Raw genomic sequence first — 21739 nt, 5'->3', positions numbered from 1 at the left:
GTGTCCTTTCAGCGAATCAGTGCAGACTCGATGGGCTGAGTGGCCTCCTGCACTGTAGGAATTCTATGATTCCAATTCTATTCGATGAATCTTTCTAAAGCTCTGGTCACCACTTTTCAGGAAGGATCTGAAGGTTCTTGGAGAAGGTGCAGAGGAGATTTTGCAGAATGGTTCCAGCAAAGAAGGTTGAGGGGAGATTTGATTCAGGAACTCAAGATTATGCCAGGTTTCCATCAGGTGGATAAAGAAACTCTGTTTCCATTCACTAATCATCCAGGGACAAAGATTTAAAGTTTTGGGTAAAACCTGGATTGATCTATATAAGATCCTGAGGGGTTTTGACAGGGTGGATGTGGAGAGGATGTTTCCTCTTGTGGGGGAATCGAGAACGAGGCACCACTGTTGCAAAATAACGGGTCACCCATTTCAGATGGAGATGAGGATTTTTTATTCTCTTGAGGGCTGTAAGACTTTGGAACTCGCGTCCTTAAAAGGCAGTGGAAGCCGAGTCCTTGAATATTTTTAAGGCAGAGCTGGATAGATTCTTGATGAGCAAGGGGGTGAAAGGTCATCAGGGGTAGACAGGAATGTGGAGTTAACGTTAGAATGAGATCAGCTGCAATCTTATTCAATGCTGAGCAGGCTCGAGGGGCCGAGTGGCCTGTTCTGAGTTTGTATGTAAAAGGTACAGGAGATATGAGGTGATATGAGATTTATGTTTTTACACAGCGAGTGGCAATGACCTGAAACTTGCTGCCTATGAGGGAGTTTGAAAATAGACACAATGAACGATTTGATTTCAAAAGGAAATTGGATAGACATCTGAGGGAAATAAATCTGTGAGCATACAGGGATCGAGCAGGAGAATGGCACTGACTGGATTGCCCCAGTGAGCTAGCATGGTCTCAATGGGCCGAATGCCCTTTGTGCCATCATGTCTCTGACTCCTTTGTGTAATCTAGTTTTGTAATTTAACCCCAGGGGGTTCAGATATCACTCAGGTAAATCTGTGCTACACTCCCTCCGAGGCCATTCTATCCTTCCTCAGGTTTATTGCCCAGAACTGAACACAGTTCTCCAGGTTTGGTCGAACCAGGGTTTGTGAATCTCGGGGCTTTTGCAGTCACACTGAGACCTGAAATCTTCCCTCACAGACAGAACAGACAAACCTTTTACCTTCCACACCCAGATGCTGCTGAAATTCAGTTTCTAATGAACCAAGTGACTCTGTCAGATCGCGATGTGACGTTTGGTTTGCGTTTCCCGTCTGTTAAACCTCTACTTCCAGTATCCTGTAAATTTACAGAAACCTCACTGTCAGTTTAGGATAGAAATTCAAAACATTCTCTCCTCACCAAGTTTGATTAAATGTATTCCTGGAGCTTTGATCACATGACCTGCCCCCATCCTCCAGCCATTAATCGGTCAACACATCCATCCTTGTGACACACTGCCTTCCTCGGCCAATTGGGAAGCAAAATGACTCATTACCTTACAGGACAGTTCCTGTCCTAACGATTTTCCAGACACCCAGGTATGAATCTCACCAATGCAGGGAGTGGAGTTGGTGCGAACACAGGCAGGAGCAGCTTCGGAACAGTAAATATAAATAACTTACCTCAGGGATTCACGGCCTATTCGGCAGGGAGCGGATTTGGCCCGAATCCGGGGAGGAGAAGCTTTGAACAGTAAATATAAATAACTTACCTCAGAGTAAAGCTGATTGGCTGATTGGGAATCTGTTCTAAATTTGAGAAACTGGAGTAATTAACTAAATAGGGAGTAACTCGGAGATCAGTAACTAGGAGATTGCTGTTTATATCTATAATCAACGATTTGGATGAGAATGTACAAGACATGATCAGTAAGTTTGCAGATGACACTAAAACAGGTGGTATTGTCGGCAGTGAGGAAGGTTATCAAAAATTGCAGCAGGCACTTGATCAGCTGGGGAAGTGGGCCGAGAAATGGCAAATGGAATTCAATACAGATCAGTGTGAGGAGTTGCATTTCAGAAATCAAGGTAGGACTTTCACAGTGAATGGTAAGGCCTGAGGGTGTATCATGGAACAGAAGGATCTTGGAGTTCAGGTGCACGGTTCTCTAAAGGTGGAGTCACAGGTCGATAGGGCAGCACGATAGCACAGTGGTTAGCACAGTTGCTTCACAGCTCCAGGTTCCCCCGTTCGATTCCCAGCTGGGTCACTGTCTGTGCGGAGTATGCACATTCTCCCTGTGTCTGCGTGTGTTCCCTGGTTTCCTCCCACAGTCTAAAGATGTGCGGGTTCGGTGGACTGGCCATGCTAAATTGCCCTTAGTGTCCAAAAAAAAGGTTAAGTGGGAGTTACTGGGTTACGGGGATAGGGTAGATAAGTGGGCTTGAGTAGGGTGCTTTTTGTAAGGGCCGGTGCAGGCTCGATGGGCCGAATAGCCTCCTTCTGCACTATAAATTCTCTGAAGAAGGCTTTTGGCGTGCTGACCTTCATCAGTCAGGGCACTGAGTATAGAAGTTGGGAAGTTATGTTGCAGTTGTACAGGACGTTGGTGAGGTCGCACCTGGAGTATTGTGTTCAGTTTTGGCTGCTTTGCTATGGGAAAGATGTTATTAAACTGGAGAGAGTGAAGAAGAGATTTACAAGGATGTTGCCAGGACTCAAGAGACTGAGTGAAAGGGAGAGATTGGACAGGCCAGGACCTTTATCTTTGGAGCGTAGGAGACTGAGGGGTGATCTTATCGAGATGTATAAAATCATGAGAGGCATGGATAGGGTGAATGCACTCAGTCTTTTTCTCAGGGTTGGGGAATCGAGAACTAGAGGGCTTTGGTTTAAGTTCAGAGGGGAAAGAATTAATGGGAACCTAAGGAGCAATGGTTTTACACAGAGGATAGTACGGAATGAGCTGCCGGAGGAAGTAGTTGAGGCAGGGACATTGACAAGATTGTAAAGGCATTTGGACAGATACATGGTTAGGAAAGGTTCAGAGGGATATGGGCCAAATGCAGGCAAATGGGATTGACCTAGATGAGCTCTTTGGTTGGCATGGACCGGTTTGGGCCGAAGGGCCGGTCTCCGTGCCATAGATTCTATGAACCCCAAATCTCTTTGGACATCCACTGTACTTAACCTCCTTCCATTTAGAAAGTACTCAGTTCTATCCTTTTTTGGTTCCAAACAGATAACCTCACACTTGTTTACATTACCACAATCTTGCCCATTGACCTAGTCTGTCAATATCTTCTTGCAATATAATGCAATCATCTATGCTGTCTGTGATGCCACCGAACTTTGTATCATCAGCAACACAGAGGGGCTGGTTTAGCACACTGGGCAGACCAGCAGCACGGTTCAATTCCCGTACCAGCCTCCCCAAACAAGCGCCAGAATGTGGCGAATAGGGGCTTTTCACAGTAACTTCATTTGAAGCCTACTTGTGACAATAAGCAATTTTCATTTCATTTATTTCACAGTGCAGGAGAGGCCCTTCGGTCCATCGAGTTTGCACCGACACATGATAAACCTGACCCACCTACCTAATCCCATTTGCCAGCACTTGGCTCATAGTCTTTAATGTTATGACGTGCCAGTCTTCATCCAGGTACTTTTTTAAGAGGATGTGAGACAACCGTCTCGACCACCCTCCTAGGCAGTGCATTACAGACCCTCACCACCCTCTGGGTAAAAACAATTTTCTTCAGTACATGTGTCAATAAATCTAACCCCACTCTGTTGTCTGTTGGTTAGCCAATCCTCTATCCAAGCTAATATCTCTCAACCCCGTGGGATTTTACCTTGATTATTACCTTTTATGTGACACTTTATCAAATGTATTCTGGGAGTCAAAATACATCGACAGGACCCCATTATCCACTTGGCTTGTTACATCTTCCAAGAACTGCAAGAAATGAGTCAAACACGATATACCCTTCACAAAACCAAGCTGACACTGATGGATTGCAGTTTGACTTTCCATATGTCCCGATACTGCTTCCTCAATAATAGATTCTAACAGTTTCCCAACAACAGGCTTTAAACTAACTAGTTTCCTACTTTCTGCCTTTTTGACCTAATCCAGTGACATTGGAGATTTTCTCAGTGACCCTCAGTGACCATCACTGAGACTAACTTTATTTTTTTTTTTTATAAATGTTTTATTGAAAATTTTTTCCCAAACAACAATTTTTCCCCTCTTACAAAGCAAACGCAACAATAACAATACAGAAATTTTAAACAATACACAAGTAACAAAACCCCTTTATCTTTGACCTAAACTAAACCCCCCCTCCCCCCCCCCCCCCCTCCCCCTGGGTTGCTGCTGCTGGTCATCTGTCTTCCCTCTAACGTTCCCCTAGGTAGTCGAGAAATGGCTGCCACCGCCTGGTGAACCCTTGAGCCGATCCTCTCAGGGCAAACTTTATCTGCTCCAGTTTAATGAACCCCGCCATATCATTTACCCAGGCCTCCAGTCCGGGGGGTTTCGCCTCCTTCCACATGAGTAGGATCCTGCGCCGGGCTACTAGGGACGCAAAGGCCACAACGTCGGCCTCTTTCGCCTCCTGCACTCCCGGCTCTTCCGCAACTCCAAATAGAGCTAACCCCCAGCCTGGTTTGACCCGGGCCTTCACCACCCGCGAAATCACTCCCGTCACTCCCTTCCAATACCCTTCCAGTGCCGGGCATGCCCAAAACATATGTGCGTGGTTTGCCGGGCTCCCGCCACACCTCCCACATTTGTCCTCCACTCCAAAGAACCTGCTCAATCTTGCCTGAGACTAACTTTAAATTCCAGATTTTATTAATGTAATGTCCCCAGAACATTCTCCTGTCTCTCTGGGTGACTAATGCAGTGACATTGTCACTGGGTCAGTGTCTCCCCCCTGGTCTCTGTGAGGTTGTTTGTGGAGAGAAGCCGGAAGTGGCGGACAGTGAGAGTGGAGAATGTTCATTGTTCAGCTCTGGGGCCGCACTCGGGATTTGTAAACCCCGCCCCCCAACACTGACCTCTCACCTGACACCTCATAATGCCCGGACAATGGTTGACAGCATCGCGCGACCAATAGGAGAAGAGTGGACGGGTCCGGGAGGGGGGGCGGAAGTGACTGGTCCTCCAGCCAATCGGAGTAAATCACGGCGGGACTGGGCCGAGCGAAGCATGCGCAGTGTGATTAATGGCGACGCAGAAAAGTTCTTTCTCGGATCCACAATCCGTGAAGGTGGGAATGGCGGGACGGAGGGAGAGCTGGATCATGCGGGTTGTTAGGCACGCTTTGTAAACATGTTATATAAACTGAACATCTGACAAAATAAACCACCGGTACCTGGGGATCTGGGCGGAGGCTGCAGCTTTGTTACAGACGAGCCTGTGCACCCGCCATCTTTATTTGGTACTGGCAGCGGTGCGCATGCGCCCTCGTTATTTGGCTCACTGGCAGTAGTGCGCACGCGCGCCCGCACCCACCATCTTTATTGGGGCACGAGCAGCAGAGCGCAGGCTCAGTCGCCATCATTGTTGGGGGCAACATTTTTGTAATTTGTCTTCATGACAGACTTTCACTCTGAGTTACACATTCTTATTTATGGGGCAGAATATATGCCGAGGGCAGTGACAATAATTCGAATTTATATTGTGACTTGAACAGAATATAACTTTTAAGACTCAGAGAAACGTTACAAAATAACAATTGACACTGAGCCACATGAGGAGATATTAGATTTGAAGGAGAATCTTAATGGAGGAAATTGAGTCAGAGAGTCGGAGAGTTTTAAGGAGGAAATTCCTGAAATTGAGGCCTTGGCAACTCAGTAATGGTGGAGAGATTAAAATCAGGAATTCTCAAGTGGCTGGAATTAAATGAGTGCAGCGATCTCAAAGGGGTGTGTGTGGAGGAGATTACAGTGATCAGGATGATCATTATCATGGAGGAAAAGAATGAGAAATTTAAACTTCTGTGTGCCTTTTTAAAGGAAGCATTTGCAGACCAGTGGGCACAGGGGCTGGTGTGAGTAAGCACATGGGTAGCAGAGTTTGGGATGGGATGGAGGGGGTTGTTTAATGTTGCAGTCCGGCTGCGAGTGCGTTGGAAAAATTTGGTTAAGTGGTAACAGAAGAATGGATAATGGTTTCTGCAGCAGATGAACAGAGACAAAGATGGAGTCGAGCTGTGTTCCTGAGGTGAAAATTGGCAATCTTGGTGACAGTGTGGATATGTGGTCAAGAGCTCATCTAGGGGTGAAATATTTCACCATGGTTGTGAACAGTCTGCTTCAGCCTCAGACATTGGACAGGGATGGAATTGGTGACAAGGGAGTGGAGTTTGTAGCGGGGATGAAAGGGAATGGGTTCAGTCTTGTCAATATTTAAATGGCGGAAAGTTCTGCTCATCCAGCACTGGATGTCAGACAAGTTCAACAGTGTGTGTCTTGGAAAGGAACTTGCAGGTGGTGATGTTCACATACATCTGCTGTCCTGCTCCATCCAGGTGGTGGAGGTTAAGGGTTCAGGAGATTCTGTCAAATTGTGATTCAGTTGTTGGTCCATTGCTTGCTGTTACCCTCACTCCTTTTTCACTCTCTCCCTTTCCATCAATCTTTTTGATTTTCTCTCTCCCCCACTACTCACTCTCTTTCTCTCTCACTCTGTTTCTCATATTAAATTCTCTAGCCACAGGGTTGTGGATGTTAATAATCATTATTGTCACAAGTAGGCTTACGTTAATACTGCAATGAAGTTACTGTGACCATCAGTGAATATATATATAAGGCTGAGATGGTGAGATTTTTGGTCTCTCAGGAAGTCAAGGAGATGGGGAGCTGGCGGGAAAGGGGAATTGAAGATTGAGATCAGCCACAATCGTGTTCAATGGCAGAGCAGGTTCAACGGGCCGAATGGTCTACTTCTGCTCCTATTTCTTGTGTTCTTGCAAAGGCCTGAATCTTGTGTGGTCTCAGGCCGGGTGGCAGGTTCCCTTCCCTGAAGGACATTAACAACTAGTTCACTTTTCACAAAAGGTTCAACAGTTTTCGTGGTCACTTTCCCAGTGTCGGCCCCACAAGTTACCAGATTCATTCAGCTCAGCTTCACAAGCTGCCTTTGTGTTTTGTGGGATCTATCTCACTCCCTTTTTTCTGTTTTAACTCAATTTCACAGGGTATCAGCAGGGAAGGATGTGCAATTGGGAAACTCCAACCAAGCACCACATCAAAATCTGACAGTCGTGTAACTGATCGTAACCTAAATATCATCAGATTTTGAACATGGAAGGAAAAAGCACAGTTCACAGTGGAGAGAAACTACACATGTTCTGTGTGTGGACAAAGCTTCAGCCGATTATCTGGCCTGTCAAAGCACAAGCGCAGTCACAGCAGGGAGAAACCATGGAAATGTGGGAACTGCGGCAAAGCGTTCATTTACCCATCTGACCTGGCAACCCATCGACACATTCACACTGGGGAGAAGCCTGTCACCTGCCCAGAGTGTGGGAAGGGATTCAGTCATTCATCCCAACTGCTGACACACCAGCAGATTCACAAAGATGAGAGACCTTTTAAATGCAGGAAGTGCTTTAAAAGTTCTCGGGATCAGGTGTCCCATCAAAGAGTTCACACTGACGAGAGACCATTCAAATTCTGCCACGAGGTGACATCATCCAAAAGTGTTAGTTTTCACATGTACACTGACAACACTCAGCTCTACCTCACCCCGCGCCATTCCTCCACTGTTACTGAATGATCAAACTGCTTATCCCACATCCGGTACTGGATGAGCAGAAATCTCCTCCAATTAAAAATTGGGAAGACCAAAGCCATTGTCTTCAGTCACCATTAGAAATTCCGTTCCCGAACTCCCGAGTCCATCCCTCTCCCTGGGAACTGTCTGAGGCTGAACCACACTCTGCACAATCTCCGTGTCAGATTTGACCCCAAGATGAGTTTCTGACCCCATATCCACACCATCACTAATACCAGATATTTCAGTCTCCATAATGTCACCTGTCCACTCCCACACCAGCTGCTGCTGAAACCTCATCCATGCCCCTGTTACCTTTAGACTTGATTCCAATACATTCCTGTCCAGCCTCTCCCATTCACCCCACATTGAAATGGGAGATCATCCAAAACTCTGCTGACTGTGTGTTTTCTCACACCAAGTCCTGTTCACCATCACCCCTGTGCTCACTGACCTACACTGGCTCTGACTGAGCAATGCCTCCATTATAAAATTTGCATTCATGTTGTCAAATCCCTCCATGGCCATGAACATCATCAGCCTTTAACCATGGAAGCAAAGAGCCCTGTTCAATGTGTGGAAAAACAGTTCACGTGGTCTGAATGTAGATGATGTTTTAGCCAATTATCTGACCTTTCGAACGATATATAGTCACACTGGGGAGAGATCTTGGAAATCTGGGGATTGTGGAAAGGATTTAATCAGACCTGGAGATTCATCGACCTGTTCACACTGAGGAGTGACCGTTAATGTTCTCCGTGTGTGGGAAGGGATTCACTCAGTTCACCAACCTCACTTCATCATGGTCAATCTGTACTGGACAGTTACCAAGTGCAATGTATCTTTCCTGAGGTTTGGTGGCCAGTACGGAACACAGTTCATGCAGCAAGTGAGGAAAAGACAGCAGGAATTTCTCTAATCTGTGATTTACAAGGACACATTCTCTGGTTCCCAGCAGTTACGTTTCTTTAGTTATTTCCTCATTCTCCCTAAACTACCCTGCCTGTTAATTCTATTATTTCTGATAATTCCATTACTGTAGCTATAAACATCACACATTAGAATTTAATCTGTTCCATTATTCACTCTGGTTTAGGATTATGTTGAGGTTAATAACAGACAAACTCTGTCCTCCCCCCGATCCGATTCGAGTTTCCAGTGAGTCGATTCTGTGGAATGGAATGTCTGATCAGCGTTTTCACGGTGACCTGTCTGCAGTGAAGGAATGTCTTATCAGCGTTTCCATGGTGACCTGTCTGCAGTGAAGAGCCTGCTTGAGTTTCTAATTCAGATTAAACTTCTCTGTCCCATAACACACATTATATCAGACATTGGATGATAATGTATTTCAGCCATGTTATGTTAATGTCTCCAAAACCCGAAAAGGAGTTTCAGATACACAAACTTTTAAATGTGGGAAGACAAGTTGATAAAGTGTTTAAAATTCACAATGGATCCAAAGTTTTATAATTCTGGGTGTGGAGTACAAAAGGACAAAGGTCATGTAAATCTGTACAAATCATTGGTGAAGCTGCAGTTGGAATATTAGATCAGGTTTTGGGGATCTTACACCAGGAAGGATGTCAAGGCCATGGAGAGGGTGCAGAAGAGATTCACTGAGATGATCCCAGGGAAGAGAGGCTTTAGTTACCAGGAGAGATTAGAGAAACGGGCTCTTTTCATTCGAAGAGAGGCTAACTGGAGATCTAAGGGAGGGGGTTCGATTCCGGCCTTGGGTGACTGTGTGGAGTTTGCACTTCCTCCACGTGTCTAAGTGGGTTCCTTCCGGGTTCCGGGTGTTCCGGTTTTCTCCCACAGTCCAAAGACGTCCAGGTTAGGTGGATTGGCCATTCTAAAAGATTTCCCCTGAGTGTCCAAACGTTAGATCGGGTTACGGGGATAGGGTGGAGGAGTGGTCCTGAGTGGGGTGCCGTTTTGGAGGGTCTGTGCAGACTCGATGGGCTGAATGGCCTCCTTCTACACTGTAGGAATTCTATGGTTCTAATTCTATTCTACGAATCTTTATAAAGCTCTGGTCACCACTCTTCAGGAAGCAAAGGAGGTTGAGGGGAGAATTGATTCAGGGACACAGGATTATGCCAGGTTTCGATCAGGTGGACAAAGAAACTCTGTTTACATTCACTGATCGTACAAGCAGTCGGGACACAGATTTAAAGTTTGGGGTAAAACCTGGATTGGACGATACAAGATCCTGAGGGGTTTTGACAGGGTGGATGTGGAGAGGATGTTGCCTCTTGTGGGAGAATCTGGAACAAGGGGGTCACTGTTGCAAAATAGTGCACGTTCTCCCCATGTCTGTTTGGGTTTCCTCCGGGTGCTCTGGTTTCCTCACACAGTTCAAAGACGTGCAGGTTAGATGGATCGGCCATGCTACATTGCCCCTTCATCTCCAAGGATGTGCACGTTGGGTGGGGTGGACCTGAGTGGGGTGTTCTTTCACAGGGTTGAGTCCGCTCCAGTCACAGCCGGACTCTGCGTATGTGTGAAGTTGTGTAATGTGGATCGCGCACATTCTCAGCTGCAGTGCATGTTGGGTGATTAACCCGCCATTGAAATCTATATTGGGATATAAATCATGCTTTGCGAACTGATTGTGACTGGTAATATTGGGCCAACATAACAAATATATGAAGTCAATTAATACAGCACCTAAATAGTACGGGCCCTCCACCACAGTTCTGTCCTGGGTGTGATTGACAACAGTGACGACAGTGAGATGTGAACTCATTGGGGTCTCAACAGGTTAGGGTGAACAAGTGATTTTTGTCCCCATAGACCAAACTGTTCAAACCTGTTGGACTTTAACCTGGTGTCGTAAGATTTCTTACTGTGCTCCCTCCAGTCCAACGCCGGCATCGCCACATCATTACTGCTAAACAGTTGACTTTTTCACTCTTAACCTGTCCGCGATGACATTAAGAATAATGTGTCAGAGAAAAACTGGATTTCAGCTCGGTGACACGAGACTAGACTAAAGTTTACTTCATAGGATTGTTGAGCTAATATCTCCATATTATAAGATGGATCGAGAAGGCCCGGAGAAGAAGCAGGAGAGAATGCCAGAATGATGTCTGAACGGGCAGGTTACATCCAGCAAGAAATGCTGAGGCCTGATGAGCCGTATGGTCTCCACCCGGTCCATTACTTGTGTCCTTATGAACATCACTGTAAATCTTTCCATGCAGAAACAACAGATGCAACAACCACCATGTCATCTCCTTCATTCCCATATTCTAGGATTCCAAACACACTGTAGGGGCTGGTTTAGCACAATGGGCAAAATCGCTGACTTTTAAAGCAGATCCAGGCAGGCCAGCAGCATGGTTCAATTCCCGTACCAGCCTCACGTACTTATGTTTCTGGTATTTAGCGTACCAGCGCTAAATTGCCCCTTAATTGAAAAAATGAATTGGGTACTCTAATTTTTTTTTTAATATGAATATGAGAAGTACACGTGAGGTTCAGACACACCAACACACTCATGTTGGAGAGAGTCTGGTCACCTGCCCTGTGTGTGAAAAGGGTTCACTCAGTCACAGCACCTATTGTGAGAGCAGTGAGTTTACATGTGATTGCAGGGGTGGGATTCTGCTGTTCATCACTTTCACTGTTCCTGCTTGGATCACTGTCTGTGTGAAGTCTGCCCGTTCTCCCGTGTCTGCGTGGGTTTCCTCCCACAAGTCCTGAAGGACGTGCTGTTAGGTGAATTCTCTCTCTGTGTACCCGAACAGGCGGCGGAGTGTGGTGACTAGGGGATTTTCACAGTAACATCATTGCAGTGTTAACGATTCGAGTCCAATGATTCTTTGACATTGGACTCCCTACAGAGGAGAACGTGCAGATCTGCCTACAGATGCTGCCAGACCTGCTGAGATTTTCCAGCATTTTCTCTTTCGTTTTGGGCCGGAAAGTAGAGCTGAGTCCACAAAAGATCAGCCATGATCTCATTGAATGGTGGAGCAGGCTCGAGGGGCCAGGTGGCCTACTCCTGCTTCTAGTTCTTATGTTTCAGATTCCAGCATCCGCAGTAATTTGCTTTTATTCAGATTTATACTTTTGGGATGGAGAGGGGAGGGGGTGGGGAGCGGAACATTGGGGCTGGATAGAGGGCCGGCCATCGGTGAAGATTGACAAAGATGTCATGGAAAGACAAAGGGAATGTAAATGCCAGTCATCAAGGCTAAAAAGGCTGCTAATAGTGGCGCATTCAGATATTAGAATGTGTTAATGACAGAACAAAGGTAAGCAGTGTTCCAAATGACAGTAGGAACAGGGAGCAGATTGCTCAGGAGCTGGGGGCAATGTTATGGGGAAAACATATCAGTGGAAGGTGCTGAAGGGGGAGGAGAGAGTTCACAGTCTGAAGTTGTTGAACTGACGGTAAAATCCACATGTCTAATCGGAGGGTGAGGGGCTGTTCCTCGGCTTTCTGCTGGGCTTCAGGGGAACATTGCAGCACGCCAAGGTTGGACATGTGGACCTGAGAGCAGTGAGTTGAAATAGCAAGCGACAGGAGGGTCTGGCTCCAGCTTGTGGATGGAGCGAAGGCGTTCTGCAAAGCAGTCACCCAGTCGGCACTTTGTCTCTCCAATATAGAGTAGATGGCATTGGGATCAGCAAATGCAACAGGCCAGATTGAAGGATGTCTTATAGTAATGTGTACTCAAAAGGACAGACACAAACGACACTGTAACTGAATCAGAGGAAATGCCAGAGACATAACTGGACCAGCTTTTTGAAAAATTCAGTCTTCATGATGGAGAAACAGGAAAAGCCACTCAGGGAGATGAGGAAATCCAGACTCAGTGCGGATTTGCCGTTACCCCTCCTTTCTTATACATGAACGGTATTTAGGCTACAGAATATATCATACCCAGAACAAAGAGGGTCAAATATAATGAACATATTCTTAAATCTCTGACCTGTGATTGTGTATAAAAACTGACTGTGGTCAATCTCACAATGAACACAAGGGAACTTGTATTACCCAGTGATTCGATTTATTTTCTCTGTAGTCATGTTTGCAATTAAGTGCTGTATATTTTAGAGTCTCGATTTCAAATCAGGACATTACTTTCAAATAATATTAAGTTTGGAGTCATGGAACATTAAAAAAAAACAAATTTAGAGAACCCAATTCATTTACCCAATTAAAGGGCAATTTAGTGTGGCCAATTCACCTACTCTGAACATCTTTTGGGTTGTGGGGGTGAAACCCATGCAAACACGGGGAGAATGCATGAACTCCAGATGGACAGTGACCCAGAGCCGGGATCGAACCTGTGAACTCAGTGCTGTGAGGTCACCATGCTGCCCTGAGCCATGGAACATTACTTGATTGAACAGAAAGTATTCATAGAATCATAGAATTTACATGCAGAAGGAGGCCATTCAGCCCATCGAGTCTGCACCGGCCCTTACAAAGTGCACCCCACTCAAGCCCACGTCTCTACCCTATCCCAGTAACCCCCACTTACCCTTTTTGGACACTGAGGGCAATTTAGCATGACCAATCCACCTAACCTGCACCTCTTTGGAATGTGGGAGGAAACCGGAACACCCGGAGGAAACCCACGCACACACGGGGAGAACGTGCAGACTCTGCAGACAGTGACCCAGCCAGGAATCGAACCTGGGATCCTGGAGCTGTGAAGCAACTGTGCTAATCACTATGTTACCGTGCTTCCCCAAATTGCTGAACAAATGCTTTTACATTTTGAAGTGTAGACTAAGTTCTGTATCTTATATTCTTGTCAGTTGAGACATCTGCTGGGGTTCGATCCTGGCCCAGGGTCACTGTCCCTGTGGAGTTTGCACCTTCTCCCCGTGTCTGCGTGGGGTTCGCTCCCACTACCCACAGATGTGCGGGTTAGGTGGATTGGCCACTCTAAATTGCCCCTTAATTGGAAAAAAAGTAATTCGGTATTCCGAAATTAATTTTTTTAAAGTTGAGACATCCGTCTCATTTAGTGTGAGGAAAGTTTGCACAAACTAATTTTGAAACTGAATATTACCTGAATGTTCAGGACGCAATGAGAAGAAAAAAGATGTTCCCATTTTGACACAGTGCACAACAGAATTTAATGGGTTTACAGATGCAGATGATCAAATTTAATCACCATTTCAAACATGTCTAAATATACAATAAAAACAACTTACTGCGGGTGCTGGAATCGGAATCAGAAACGCAAATACTGGACACTCTCAGCAGGTCTGACAGCCTCTGTGCAGAGAGATGGCAGCTGTCGTTTCCAGTCTGGATGAATCTTTGTGAAATCTGGAGAACTGGAAATAGGGTCAGATTTAGACTGTGGCGTGTGGAGAGGAGTGTGTGTGTGTGGGGGGGGGGGGGAGTGGGACATTGGGGCTGGATAGAGGGCCAGCGATAGGTGGAGGATGACTGTGATGTCTTGGAAGGAAAGACAAAGGGAATGCAAAAGAAGGTGATCAAGGCTAAAAAAGGTGCTGATAGTGGCGCATTAAGAGATCAGAATGTGTTAATGGTAGAACAAAGGTAAGCAGTGACGCAAAGGACAGGAGGACCAGGGAGCAGATTGCCCAGGTGGAGGGAAGGGGACAATGGTGAGGGGAATGTCCCTTATTCGAAACATTATTGACGTTACTCGTCTAAATTTGCAGATGAGTTGTATCCTTGCTATTTGTTGTTCAATAGTTAAGCGAATACATTATCTTACACCCGCAAAGTTTCAAATGATACCCTGCAAAATACTCTGATGTATTGATGTACTCTGATACTGGCAGGAATCGCAGTCCGAGTTCACACGTGTTAACTCGGAATGGTTTTCTAATGTGCTGACATTTTATGATTCTAATGTCGGATCGATTTCGCTGCCACTTGTCCAAGTTTTCAGTCGAATAGTACTCCCACAATAGAAGGTTCTTCAGTGCAATAAGGACGCACAGTTTACTATTCTCGGCCAGTGCGCTGAGCGCTGTTCCCTGTTTCTGCAGTGTGGTGATTATCAAGTTTGCTTTACACAAAGGCTTTAAAACCGCACAGAAACATTGTCAAACTCCATTCATTTCCGTGTGTGGAAAAGTTACATGATTGACATTTTCATTATTCATTTACACCAATCTTGAATTGCCCTTGAATTGAGTGGCTGAGTTAATCTGCCGCGTGGAACCCTGGTCCCCAGAGCTCCAGCCTGGTTTACTGGTCTGGAGCCAATTACACTATTCAACCACCAGCCACTCCCCCATTGAATCCACCATCCAATATTACCTGAATATAATATCTTACAAGCACGTGTCATTTGCCCTGACATGTACCTCAAAATGCATTCAGGAGAAGCTGAAAATTGCCGGTGCACTGAGCAGGAACATAGATGCTCCTATTTTGACTCGGCACAAATATTAACAGTTCATTCAATGGCGACAAATGCAGGTCAGAGGCTGGGAATCCTGCAGCGAGTAACTCGCCTCCTAACTCCACAAAACCTGCCCACCATCTACAAGGCACAAGTCAGGAGTGTGATGGGATACTCTCCACTTGCCTGGATGGGTGCAGGAACTCACCAAAGGCATTTTAGACAGCGCCTTTCAAACCCAAGACCCCGACACCCTGAAAGTTCCCTTCCCAGCCGCTCCCCATCCTGGCCATTTTCACAGTAACTTCATTGCATTGTTAATATAAAATTACTTGTGACAATAATTAAGATTACTTGGAAATATATCGGCTGTTCCTTCACTGTCACTGGGAAATAAGCCTGCAACTCCCTCCCTAACAGCACTGTGGGTGTACCTACACCAATGGACTGCAGCGGTTCAAGAAGCAGCTCACCACCACCTCCTCAATAGCGAATAGTCCTGGGCAGTAAATGTTGGAGCGGCCAGCGAGGTTCACATCCCCGAATGGATAAAATGAAACTGACAGACAGCTGCCTGAATTCGTGAATGGAGATAAGTGAATGTCCACTCACATAGACAAGCTTTTCGAAAATGTATCGATTGTCTCGGGAACGTATTGATTCCCTGCAGCGTGAGCTCAGCTTCTCAAAGCAAACCCAATATGAATGAATCCCGCCATCTGCACCGAAAGAAATGAACAAAATCTTTGGTTTGGTCAGTAAGCAAGAACATCAAAGGGTCCGTCCGGAATTTGAACCCGCGTCCTCTCACATTTTCATGTGATAACAAACCAACTGAGGAAAGACTGCGGTTCTCGGCCTCAGAGTGAGGTTAACATCGATTCAGAGAATAATTACACCACAGAATGAGGCCATTCGGGCTGTGCCAGCTCTCTGTCAGAGCAATGGAAGAAACAACGAAACAAAAGATGTGTCTGGAGGAGCTGTCAATGGCAGATTGATCAACAACTGCCGCCCGGACACAAAGAACAAGTGGAAACAAGATTCAAACCCAAATCTGCGATGTAAGGGCACACAGAATGGGGGCAGCATTTACAGCGTGAAACTGTTCCACACACTCTGAGTGTGAAAGCTGTAAAGAGCCCAATGGAAAGAGGCGCTGCTGTTCCTCGAGTGTTTGTTGAGTTTCTTTGGAACATTTCAGGAGGCCGAGGTCCGGGAGGTCAGCGTTAAGATCCAGCTCTCCAGTCAGTTCAATTCTCCACTTTGGATATTTGATCAATTCCATCCCAACAAACTCCTGCTCAGACACTATCTCCCTGAACAAATTTCCACTCCAATATAAACTCACTAATGACTCCTGCACTTTGACACTCTCTGCCTAACAATAGGTTTCAGTCTGTCTGACTTTCCTGAACCTTTCATTCCCTATTCAGTGGAATGTTAAAGGCAGGAAATGACTCACACTCTGCTAATTGTAACTCCGGGTATACGAGTAAACTCCGGTCAAATGGGAATGAAAGTGACGTTTTCCAGCTGTCAGTCCTCTTGCTGCCTCAGGCAGGATTAAAATTGGTTGTTGGAGATCAATCATCTCAGCTCCAGAACATCACTGCAGGAGTTCTTCAGGGTAGTGTTATTCACCCAGAGATAGTAATAATAATCTTGATTATTTTTACAAGTAGGCTTACATTAACACTGCAATGAAGTTACAGTGAAAATCCCCTAGTCACCACATTCCGGTGTCTGTTCGGGTACACAGAGGGAAATTCATAATGCCCAATCCACCGAACAACACATCTTTCTCGACATGTGGGAGGAAACCAGAGCACGCGGAGAAAACCCATGCAGACACAGGGAGAACATGCAGACTCCGCACAAATAGTGACCCAAGCCAAGCCTGAGGAATTAGCCTCCACAGAAAGTCATTCATGCCAAAACATTTTATGTTTTCAAGAAACAGTCAAATTCAGCACTGAAGGTGATGGGGCAAAAGGATATGCGGGGAAGGCGAGGTCAGGTTTTGATCGGATGATCAGCCAGGATCATCATGAATAGTGGAGCAGGCTCGATAGGCCAAATGGCCTCCTCTTGCTCCTATTTTCAATGTTTCTGTGAACTATTCCCGCCCTCTCTGCCTTGTTCAAGAGAAAAACAACACTATAGGGCTCGTCCGGGATTTTAACCCGGGACCTGTCGCAAACTTCAACACTGAAAAACCCGAAGTGGGAATCATATCCCTAGACCAACTTTCTGGGATCGATGTGAATCAAAGGATGCTTTAATTGCAATCCAAAGCCGAATAGAATTCTGCGTCAAAGGGCCAATATGCCGTAAAAATCCAGCGGCATTTGTACACAGGAAAACAAAGCTCATTTTCAGCTCCGTGACCTCTCTTCTTAGCTCCAGACCATCGAGGGATGAAGACATCTTTGTTTTCCCCTCACCAGCATTCATCATCACACAGCTCCAGGTTATCAATGGGGGGAAAATATCTGCCCAACGTTGCAGCTTGACCACAGTGTCAAAGCTTGCAGTCTCTTTGTGCTTCACATCTTTCATTGCGGAAGCCCAATTCAGCTGAAAACACAGTCACGTGGCAGAGAAACTGATCTAACATCAGAATGTCAGAGCAGATTAGGAGCCATTCAACATTTCACACAGTGAACTCTCTCACTGCAATGTGTCCAATTTCTATTCTGTTTCTGCTTATCCGGGTCCTACTCGCTGTGGAGCTGAGAATGAGCGAACCATTGATGAGTTTATTGGAGCCTAATAACTTCATAGCTTTCTCATGAGTTTGATTTAGATACATGGTCTGTCAATTTTGATGTTTCTTTTAAATGAATATTCAATCAGTAACACAGGTGTGTGAACTCACCGGATGTCACTGGTTTTCAACGTTTTGGTTTAAGTACCCATTGATAACCTGGGACTGTGACAATGAATACTGTCTGGGACAAAACTAGCGAGAGCTTTGTCCTGATGGTATCGGAGTAACCACCTTTCTCTGAATAGCTGACCAGTTGCACCACAATGATTGAGTCTTTCCAATCGACCAGTCAGCCACTTTTAGCAATATTTTTAACATTACTTTATCTCCCATTGAACAGTGTGTAACGGGTGGAGTGGTTTTCCCTGAAGGTGTTGAGCCAGGCAGTGCCCATCTTCTCCAATGCCTGTAACATTGAGGATGCTACATCAATCATCTACTCTATCACATCAGAATAACCGCTTAATTTGCGCAAATGGTCGCAATAGTTTACCTGTTGAGTTTATTAATTCATTTCAATTGTGGAGCAAAATAGTTTTTCTTATGTTGGGATGCTTCGATGGCGCTGCTGTTACCCAGCATCCCCTGCAGGTGTGAATTCGCCCGATTCACTGTGCGGGAGGTCAGTGCGCATGCGCAGTGCTGTATTCTCCGGAACATGCGCAGTGTCACCTTGTTCAGAGGCGGGAGAGGTTTTTGTTCATGGGAGAGAGCGGGCGGGGCGGAGGGAGGAATGAAGGGAGGTGAGGGTGGGGAGGGAGCGGAGGCTTCATAAACACCCAGGATAGATCCCAAGCCCAAATATGACCCAGCAGGTCCGGAGTTTGTAGCTCGGAGGCTTTTTCCTGGGAATAGGCCCAGGTTTAAAAACATCTTACGAAGTCTTACAACACCAGGTTAAAGTCCAACAGGTTTGTTTCGATGTCACTAGCTTTCGGAGCACTGCTCCTTCCTCAGGTGAAGGAAGAGGTCTGTTCCAGAAACACATATATAGACAAATTCAAAGATGCCAAACAATGCTTGGAATGCGAGCATTAGCAGGTGATTAAATCTTTACAGATCCAGAGATGGGGTAACCCCAGGTTAAAGAGGTGTGAATTGTACCAAGCCAGGACAGTTGGTAGACAACGTTGGCCGAGTCGCACGAGTATGTACCGCGTACCTGGTGGGTGGTGTTCTCACGTGTAATAGTGGTATCCATGTCGATGATCTGGCACGTCTTGCAAAGATTCCCATGACAGGGTTGTGTGGTGTCGTGGTCATTGTTCTGAAGACTGGGTAGTTTGCTGCAAACAATGGTTCGTTTGAGGTTGCGCGGTTGTTTGAAGGCAAGTAGTGGGGGTGTGGGGATGACCTTGGCAAGATGTTCATCGTCATCAATGACGTGTTGAAGGCTGTGAAGAAGATGACGTAGTTTCTCCGCTCCGGGGAAGTACTGGACGACGAAGGGTATTCTGTCGGTTGTGTCCCATGTTTGTCTTCTGAGGAGGTCGGTCCGGATTTTCGCTGTGGCGTGTTGGAACTGTCATTGATGACGATGAACATCTTGCGAAGGTCATCCCCACACCCCCACTACTTGCCTTCAAACAACCGCGCAACCTCAAACGAACCATTTTTTGCAGCAAACTACCCAGTCTTCAGAACAGTGACCACGACACCACACAACCCTGTCATGGCAATCTCTGCAAGACGTGCCAGATCATCGACATGGATACCACTATTACACGTGAGAACACCACCCACCGGGTACGCGGTACATACTCGTGTGACTCGGCCAACGTTGTCTACCTCATACGCTGCAGGAAAGGATGTCCCGAAGCGTGGTACATTGGCGAGACCATGCAGACGCTGCGACAACGAATGAACAGACATCGCGCAACAATCACCAGGCAGGAATGTTCCCTTCCAGTCGGGGAACACTTCAGCAGTCAAGGGCATTCAGCCTCTGATCTCCGGGTAAGCGTTCTCCAAGGCGGCCTTCAGGACCCGCGACAACGCAGAATCGCCGAGCAGAAACTTATAGCCAAGTTCCATACACATGAGCTCAACCGGGACCTGGGATTCATGTCGCATTACATTCATCCCCCACCATCTGGCCTGCGAAATCCTACCAACTGTCCTGGCTTGGTACAATTCACACCTCTTTAACCTGGGGTTACCCCATCTCTGGATCTGTAAAGATTTAATCACCTGCTAATGCTCGCATTCCAAGCATTGTTTGGCATCTTTGAATTTGTCTATATATGTGTTTCTGGAACAGACCTCTTCCTTCACCTGAGGAAGGAGCAGCGCTCCGAAAGCTAGTGACATCGAAACAAACCTGTTGGACTTTAACTTGGTGTTGTAAGACTTCGTACTGTGCTCACCCCAGTCCAACGCCGGCATCACAACATCATAAAAACATCTTGTTTCAGCAGGAGCAGTGCGCATGCGGCACTGTTGTTCACATAGACAGAGGGGCGGGGCTTCAGGATCCCAGTGACCAGGAGAGAAAATCGCTGAGTCTTCATTTTCATCTCAATCTGCACCCAGCAGTTCCAACCTAACAGACCTGAGTTAGGGATGGACAATGTGCGGTGGGGCGAATGCACGGCAGTCCGGTGAACAAAAAAGATAAGATTAGAATTACAACTAGAACATTCGTCTCATTAAGTCTGCTCCCTATTTGATCATTTGATTCCCATTCACCTCTCTGCCATTGTCTAACTTCCTCTGTCTCTAATAGTGGATTAATTCCAACCATGTTTGGTATTGAACTGTTTTTCCTGTCAACTGTTTCTAAATTAGGTTTCCATTCCATTCCATCCCTTGGCGATGTGCTGCTGATTTACCAGCTTGACCTTCCCATGGTCAGGAATTACATTTTCTGCACTAGATATAATTTCTCTTTCAATTCTGAGCTTACTTTGACCAACAGATTCTGTACCATTTCTATTCCATATAATTAATTCTGCACATCATTAAATATTGACTCTGTTTCTCTCTCCACAAATACTGCCTAACCTGCTGTGTTTTTCCAGCATTTTCTCTTATTTCACATTTCGAGCAATGCAATATTTTTGCAGGAGTTTCATACAAAATTATATCTAGAAACAGATGGGCCAATTAAGAAACGGTCTGTATGGGGTTGGTGGCAGAGATCGGACCCTTTCCTCCAGTGCAATGATTGCATCACAGAGAGAGGCCATTTAGCACACACAGTTGCAAACCCATCTTGGGGTGAAATATACCATCATGGTTGTGAACAATCATGTTGAGCCTCAGATAGTTACCATGGAGAGAGATGGAATCAGAGGCGAAGGATTGACAAGGACTGAAGACAATGGCTTCAGTCTTGTCAATATATTAAACATCTGTTTGTCCAACACTGGATGTCAGACAAGTCAGGAAGGTGTGTGACAAGAACAAAGAAATGTACAGCACAGGAACAGGCCCTTCGGCCCTCCAAGCCTGTGCCGACCATGCTGCCCGACTAAACTACAATCTTCTACACTTCCTGGGTCCGTATCCCTCTATTCCCATCCTATTCATGTATTAGTCAAGATGCCCCTTAAATGTCACTATCGTCCCTGCTTCCACCACCTCCTCCGGTAGCGAGTTCCAGGCACCCACTACGCTCTGTGTTAAAAACTTGTCTCGTACATCTCCTCTAAACCTTGCCCCTCTCACCTTAAACCTATGCCCCCTAGTAATTGACCCCTCTACCCTGGGGGAAAGCCTCTGACTATCCACTCTGTCTATGCCCCTCATAGTTTGTAGACCTCTATCAGGTCGCCCCTCAATCTCCGTCGTTCCAGTGAGAACAAACCAAGTTTATTCAACCGCTCCTCATAACTAATGCCCTCCATACCAGGCAACATTCTGGTAAATCTCTTCTGCACCCTCTCTA

The 21739-nt window shown here is 46.1% G+C and overlaps 1 protein-coding gene and 1 long non-coding RNA gene across 7 annotated transcripts in view; one reads left to right on the top strand and one right to left on the bottom strand.

The window, feature by feature from the left end:
- The window catches only part of LOC140419064 (uncharacterized), a 205732-nt gene that overhangs the window by 4769 nt on the left and 179224 nt on the right, over nucleotides 1-21739 (bottom strand). For 2 of the 6 annotated variants that reach the window (XM_072502791.1, XM_072502790.1), the window contains 3 exons: nucleotides 20217-20401; nucleotides 13906-14031; nucleotides 1177-1292 (listed from right to left, as the gene is read on the bottom strand). The exons of 1 other annotated variant lie outside the window; for it this stretch is intronic. The gene's annotated coding sequence lies outside the window, so the exon portion shown is untranslated. Of the gene's footprint in view, nucleotides 1-1176; nucleotides 1293-5317; nucleotides 5380-13905; nucleotides 14032-15689; nucleotides 16110-20216; nucleotides 20402-21739 lie in introns of those variants that run through there. 3 more of the 6 variants (XM_072502793.1, XM_072502792.1, XM_072502794.1) reach the window with 3 other exon arrangements.
- Nucleotides 5165-8794, top strand: LOC140419066 (uncharacterized). The gene is made up of 2 exons (XR_011945510.1): nucleotides 5165-5212; nucleotides 7147-8794. It is a non-coding gene; the product is annotated as an uncharacterized lncRNA (long non-coding RNA).

Source organism: Scyliorhinus torazame, chromosome 5, assembly GCF_047496885.1.
Source record: "Scyliorhinus torazame isolate Kashiwa2021f chromosome 5, sScyTor2.1, whole genome shotgun sequence".
In the NCBI taxonomy this organism is placed as follows: Eukaryota; Metazoa; Chordata; class Chondrichthyes; order Carcharhiniformes; family Scyliorhinidae; genus Scyliorhinus; species Scyliorhinus torazame.
This window is presented reverse-complemented; position numbering and strand designations above follow the sequence as displayed.